The following is a 6,500-nucleotide window of genomic DNA, read 5'->3' on the forward strand; positions in this document are numbered from 1 at the left end:
CGTGGGATTATTGAACCCTGAAGCTTCCGCATTATGGAAATTCTATGTTATAGGGCCATATGTTTACATGTTGAAAGGTTTCATGGTACCCAAGCCAACCTCAAGTTCACCTTTTGGGGCAGTTTTCAGTTTTTGTTTCCGGGACCTTTACCTACCCAGTAAAGACTTCATTACATACAAGCACTAGAGGATTCACCACCTTGAATGGAAGAGGTCGTGGGGTTGCTGAGGGGAGGTGGAGTGGAGTTCTGTGGCCAAAAAAAAAAAAAAAAAAAAAAAAAAAAAAAAAAAAAAAACAAGGATCACACAGAGCATGTGTGCAGCCAGACTGAGGGGAGAGAGTAGCCTCAAGTGGGGCAGGAATGCTCAGTGGACCACGATGGCACTCCGCCCAGACACATAACAGCCATACGTCATTGGCTGTTGCAACCCGCGCTGTGACTATCACTCACCGCGTTATGTCTGTTCTCACCGCATTATTACCGTATTTTTCTGCATTATGATAGTTTGAACCACAATTTGGGGCCTCTGGCCACATTACCTCTATCATCGCTGCATAGTACAGTTAAAAAAAAAAAAAATGGCCAACTTCCTCCATCAGCATTATGTCTATCATTTTTGCGTTGTGACCATTTTTTGGCCACAAATTTTGCCATCCGTGTTACGTGAGTTTCGTGCACTAGGATCGTGCGTTGTGCAAGCGGTGACTATACTGTGTATATATATATATATATATATATATATATATCATCATCATCATCATCATCATCAGCCGTTTGAATATCCACTGCAGGACCGGCCTATCCTGACCGAAGTCGGGACGATACAGCCAATGTATCTCTACCAAGTGGCTTAGACTGTCTGGTAGAGATTGTATGTAGGGTGAGAAGTGCTTGTAAGTGTAATTGTAGTGTTGTAGTGGCTTTGGATGTGTGTGTAGTCTGTGAACCATGTGTAATCGGCCCGCGCAAGCCGACTGGGAGCAAGCATACTTTATAGTAAGTGACACTGGTTCAACCACAGCACCCCTTGTGTCCGCCAATGCAGTACGTGACCGGGTGAACACTCCCAAAGTTTATTACCCTGGCGGGGCATGAACCCTGGTTCACCAGTGTACGAAACGCACACTCTACCACTGTACCACAGTGGAGGGGTTGGACATAGTCATCATTAACCACTTCTCTACTAGAGTTCCCCCTGAATGATGAATGAATTCATCTGGTGGCAGCATGATTGATATGAAAATTAAATCACTGTATTGACAGGGTTAAGAGAACTAAAAATAAACAATTTAAAAAAAGGATGAGGTATGTAATGCAAGTGAACATTGACTCCAGAACTCATTAGGCAGTGCAGGGCTGGATTCAAAAACACACGGTTGGTTCCCTGTCAAACTGTGGTTTTTCCCAAGAAGGATAAAGAAAGGAGAGTATAGTATGTTCCCACATCTATAGTTTAACCTGCAAAAGTGGATCTTAAGTTACAACAGAGAATTATTTGTAAATATGTTTGAGAATCCCATATTAAGTTATGACTGACAACCAGTCATAAATATATTTGAGAAATCCAATGTAAGTTACAACAGGGAATCAGTCTTAAATTGCAACAGGGAAATGGTCATGACTATGTTTGAGAAACCTGTCTTAAGTTTTGATGGAATCATTTATAAATACTTTAGAGTCCCATCTTAGAGTTATAACAGAGACTCAGTCATAATTACTTCTGAGAATCCCATCTTTACAACAGGAAATCATTCTTAAATATTTGTCAGAATCCCATCCAAGGAATTTATCCAGGGCGACAACTTTTTAGGTGTACATAAAGAGAGGGAATTTGTGAACCATTAGGTGATCTTGAAAGTGTGTTTGTACATATACACTCCTCTTTATTGTATATATATTTATGAATATATATTTTTGTCAGATTGTAGTTCATATAGTGCATTTATGTTCTCCATGAATTATTTTGCAGATGTACACAGAACATAGACATATGCATACAAACATACATACATACAAATATAATTCATTGGTTCACATTTACATATGTATAGGTAGATTCATTTACATTTCTTTCTGAATGTTACTTTATCATCTTTTAAGTATTATGTAGTACAGTACTTATTTGCAGGCATTAAGGTACAGTACTAGCTTTTAATGTGTTTAGTTAATTCCCATTGATAGCATCAGGAAGGTTATCGTAGAGCAATCATTTTCTTGGGCATACAGAAAGTCCTTGTTGTAGGTCTGTGTTTTTAGGTTTTCACTATTGTTAATAGTAAATACTGTAACAGAAAAATTGCCCTCTAAAGCTGAATTTCTGTCTGTAAATGGATTTTCAGTTCCTCCAGTGTAAAGATGGGAGAAAGTTGTAGCGTTTTAGAACATATCCGTCTTATAATGAGGACTGACTGTAAAATCCAGTGTTTCTTTTCAGCAGCGCTGTTCTATGTCACCTGTATGTAGAAAAAAATCATTTGTGTCCCTCACCACTTTGGCTGTTTTCATGAATCAAATCTCCCAGTGTCAACAAGCTTACTCAGTTATGGCTCATGTGATGTACAGATATTTATTATTATTATTAAGTTCTTACAAATTGCCTTATTTTACTTTCTTTCATGCTCTTAAGTCCAGAATAAGTTACCAGTACAGAAATATTGCCTATTAAAGTTCCATTACTACCTTGTAAAGCTGATGTGCTGTTTCCCTTAATTTACAGTATCAGTTGTGATGTTTTTGGACAGATACCTGAGTTATAGTGAGGAGTGCCTGTAGTATTTTTTTTCTCCTACAGTCAACATTATTTTCACCAAACCAGAATGACTGCTGTACTTCCATGGACCATAAAAGTACAGTGAGCTTTACTCCAGATATTGAACAGAGGAGGATACAAAGTGATAGATTATAGTCAAGCAAGCTGTCAGTTGATGCCCATGATATAACCAAGTCTGACATCATTGTAATAGCTCCAGTAGTCATACTAGATAATTCTTTTATTGCATCTCTGATCACTTTTTCTGTTATTATTTTTGAGACATTCAGCCACTACTTTGTTGTTATATCTCTTTTTATTTTTCTTAAGATGATGAGAGTATGGACTGTGTTCTAGGTGACACTGGAGACTTCAGAGCCCTCTTTCTTAGCAAGTTGTTTGGATATTACATCTTTTTATCCTTATATTCATTACTGGGGACTGCTTTGTTGTTAGTACACATATAAACTAGAAAGTACTCAGAGATTGCATGCCTCTGCCAATGTCTATCTATCTATCTATTGCCAGACGCCTCAATCCCGTTTGGGGTGGCCACAAACAAATCGCCTCCAAGTCGCCCTGTCCCCCGCCATTTCACTGCCCTGCTCCCAACTCACCCCCTCCTCTCTCATATACCTCTCCACCCCATCCCTCCATCTCATCCTCGGCCTCCCCCTCCCTCTTCCCCCCTCCACCTCAATCACATACACTCTCTTCGTCAGTCTTTCACCCTCCATCCTCTCCACATGGCCAAACCACCTCAGTGTGTTCCTCATAACGCTTCCGATCAAATCCACATCCACACCACAACGCTCCTTTACATCCTCATTCGTCGGCCTGTCTCTCCATGTGACTCCACAGGCTCCTCGTAAATAACTCATTTCCACTGCTCTCACTCTTGACTTGTGTCCTTCCAACAATGTCCAAGCTTCACTTCCGTACGTTAGAGTTGGTATCACAATACTGTCATGTAGTAACTTTTTCACTTCCAGGCTCACTTCCCTGTTTCTTATCACTGCTTTCAAAGAACCAGCAACCTTTCTTCCCTGCTGTACCCTTTCAAGCACTTCACCCTCCAAACCTCCATCCTTACTCATCACACTACCCAAGTACTTAAACGTACTCACATTTTCCAATTCCTCACCATCCAACCTCGCTGTACATTCACTAACTTCACCTCTGTCAAAGACCATCACTTTACTCTTCCCTACATTCACCTTTAGATTCCGTTTCTTACACACTCTTTCAAACTCATCCACCAAGCCCTGCAGCTCCCCCTCGTCTTCACTCAACAACACAGTATCATCTGCAAACAACAGTACAGGGTGTTTCCAAACACTATCCTCTCTCACCAGGGCCACTCCAACATCCACTACCCTACCTTGCCAATGTCATTGCCATTAAACAGGATCCGGATCCGGATCCATGGAGATATTGTGTGGGATACATAGGATCTGGATCTGCCCCCAAATTTAATCAGTTGTTCCTTGACCATAGCCCACTGTTCCACAGAATTTTATTGAAATTCATTGAGAACTTTTAGAGATATTATACATAGCATCCAGATCTTCCCCAAAATTTATTCAATTATTCCTTGACACATGGCCCACCCTTCCACCAAATTTCATTGAAAGTCATTGAGAACTTTTGGAGATATCATCTGGACAAACAGACAGACAGACAAACATAGGTGAATACGTAACCTCCTCCAACTTTGTTGGCAGAGGTAATAACATAAAAGATAAATGAGCTGTAAAAGGCATAATCTATCTATCTATTGCCAGATCCCTTAATCCCATAAGGGGTGGCCACAAACAAATCACCTCCATGTCGCTCTGTCCCATGCCATTTCACTGCCCTGCTCCCAGCTCACATCCCCCTCTCTCATATACCTCTCCACCCCATCCCTCCATCTCATCCTTGGCCTCCCCCTCCCTCTCCCCCCCTCCACCTCATTTACGTACACTCTCCTCATCAGTCTCTCGCTCTCCATCTTCTCCACATGGCCAAACCACCTCAGTGTGTTTCTCCTAACACTTCCTGTCACATCCACATCCACACCACAATGCTCCTTTACTTCCTCATTTGTCAGTCTGTGTCTCCCTGTGACTCGACAGGCTCCTCTTAAACAACTCATTTCCACAGTTCTCACTCTTGACTTATGTCACTTCAACAAGGTCCAAGCTTCACTTCCATACATTAGGGTTGGTATCACAATACTGTCATGCAGTAACTTTTTCACTTAACCAGCAACCTTTCTTCCTTGTTGTACCCTTTCAAGCACTTCATCCTCAAAATTCCATCCATACTCATCACACTACCCAAGTACTTAAACGCACTCACATTATCCATTTCCTCCTCATCCAACCTCACTATACATTCACTGACTTCATTTCTCTCGAAGACCATAACTTTTCTCTACATTCACCTTTAGATTCTGTTTCTTACACACTCTCCCAAACTCATTCACCTAGCTTTGCAGAGAGGGCAGTGTATGGAAACTCCCAGTTCTGTTTGCAGATGAATCTGTGATGTAAAGACAAAAAGGCATGATGATTTTTTTTTTTTTTTTTTTTTTTTTGGGGGGGGGGGAATTGCATTGAAACCTACAGCATTGCTTACAGTACATACTATTATCTCTTCACAGTGTCTTTTATCTTGACTAAAATGTCAGTGTTGACTTAACTGATCTGTTGAGGTACCCACTAAAGTGGAATGCCAAATATACAGTATATGGAAATATTCTAGATTTGAAGATGACATAGAGTGATAGTTTTTTCAGCAGCTCCTAAATGTTGAGCTGGTTTCAGAAGTATGATTATCTTTGCCGGAATTTTGACTTACACTTCAGTTAAGTGTTGATTAATATTTTCATGTTGTGAATGTAGGGTATCCCATGGTTTGCATTAATTTAAACATAATTAATGCCATTACAAGTAGGGTCCTTAATTTCTAGAAAATATACCATACACCTTATGTTGCCAGAGGTCAGGATTTTTTTCATTTTGTTTCACAGAGAGAAATACCAGAATTGTTAAGGTTTCATAAGATAATAGAGGATATCAGATAAGATGGGTAGCAGTACAATAAACCAACTGCATAGAAATAACCAATAATGAAAATGTTGAAAAATAAACCATGAATGAATGTATTCAAATAAAATGAATCACTAACAAGAACATTGAAAAAAAATAAATGAAATAATAGTGAAAATGTTGAAAGAAGGTTAAATAATTAAAACATTCAAAAATAAAGTAAAAATGAAAACATGGAAAAAACAACAAAATAATGGAAATACTAAAAAAAATTATAATGAAAATAATTAGATAAATAATTAATGGCAATGTTAAGGTAAACCATTAATGAAAGTACAGTTAACTCTTGATATACAGAACTCTCTGTTAATGAATTTGGTTTTAACGACCACCTTGAGATGGCTGAACGTTATGTTCATTTAACAAATTTTCATTTGGTAAAAAAATGTACACGCAGGAAACACCAGCCAGCTTGGCATCCCTACTCACATGTGCACCTGCCCCCCCCCCCTCCACTCTCTCTCTCTCTCCAGGATGAACCATTAAGAATACTGTATTGTTGAATCACTTTGTTGGTGCAGTTTAAAATAAAGGTTTCAGAATTTCTCTCTCTCTCTCTCTCTCTCTCTCTATGTATATAGATATATCTACATACTGTAAACTCTTCATAAATCAAACTACATGGGGCTCTAGGGTAGTTCAACTTACAAATTT

Source organism: Coenobita brevimanus, chromosome 57 (genome assembly GCF_032717465.1).
Source record: "Coenobita brevimanus isolate Jiangsu-jjx chromosome 57, ASM3271746v2, whole genome shotgun sequence".
In the NCBI taxonomy this organism is placed as follows: Eukaryota; Metazoa; Arthropoda; class Malacostraca; order Decapoda; family Coenobitidae; genus Coenobita; species Coenobita brevimanus.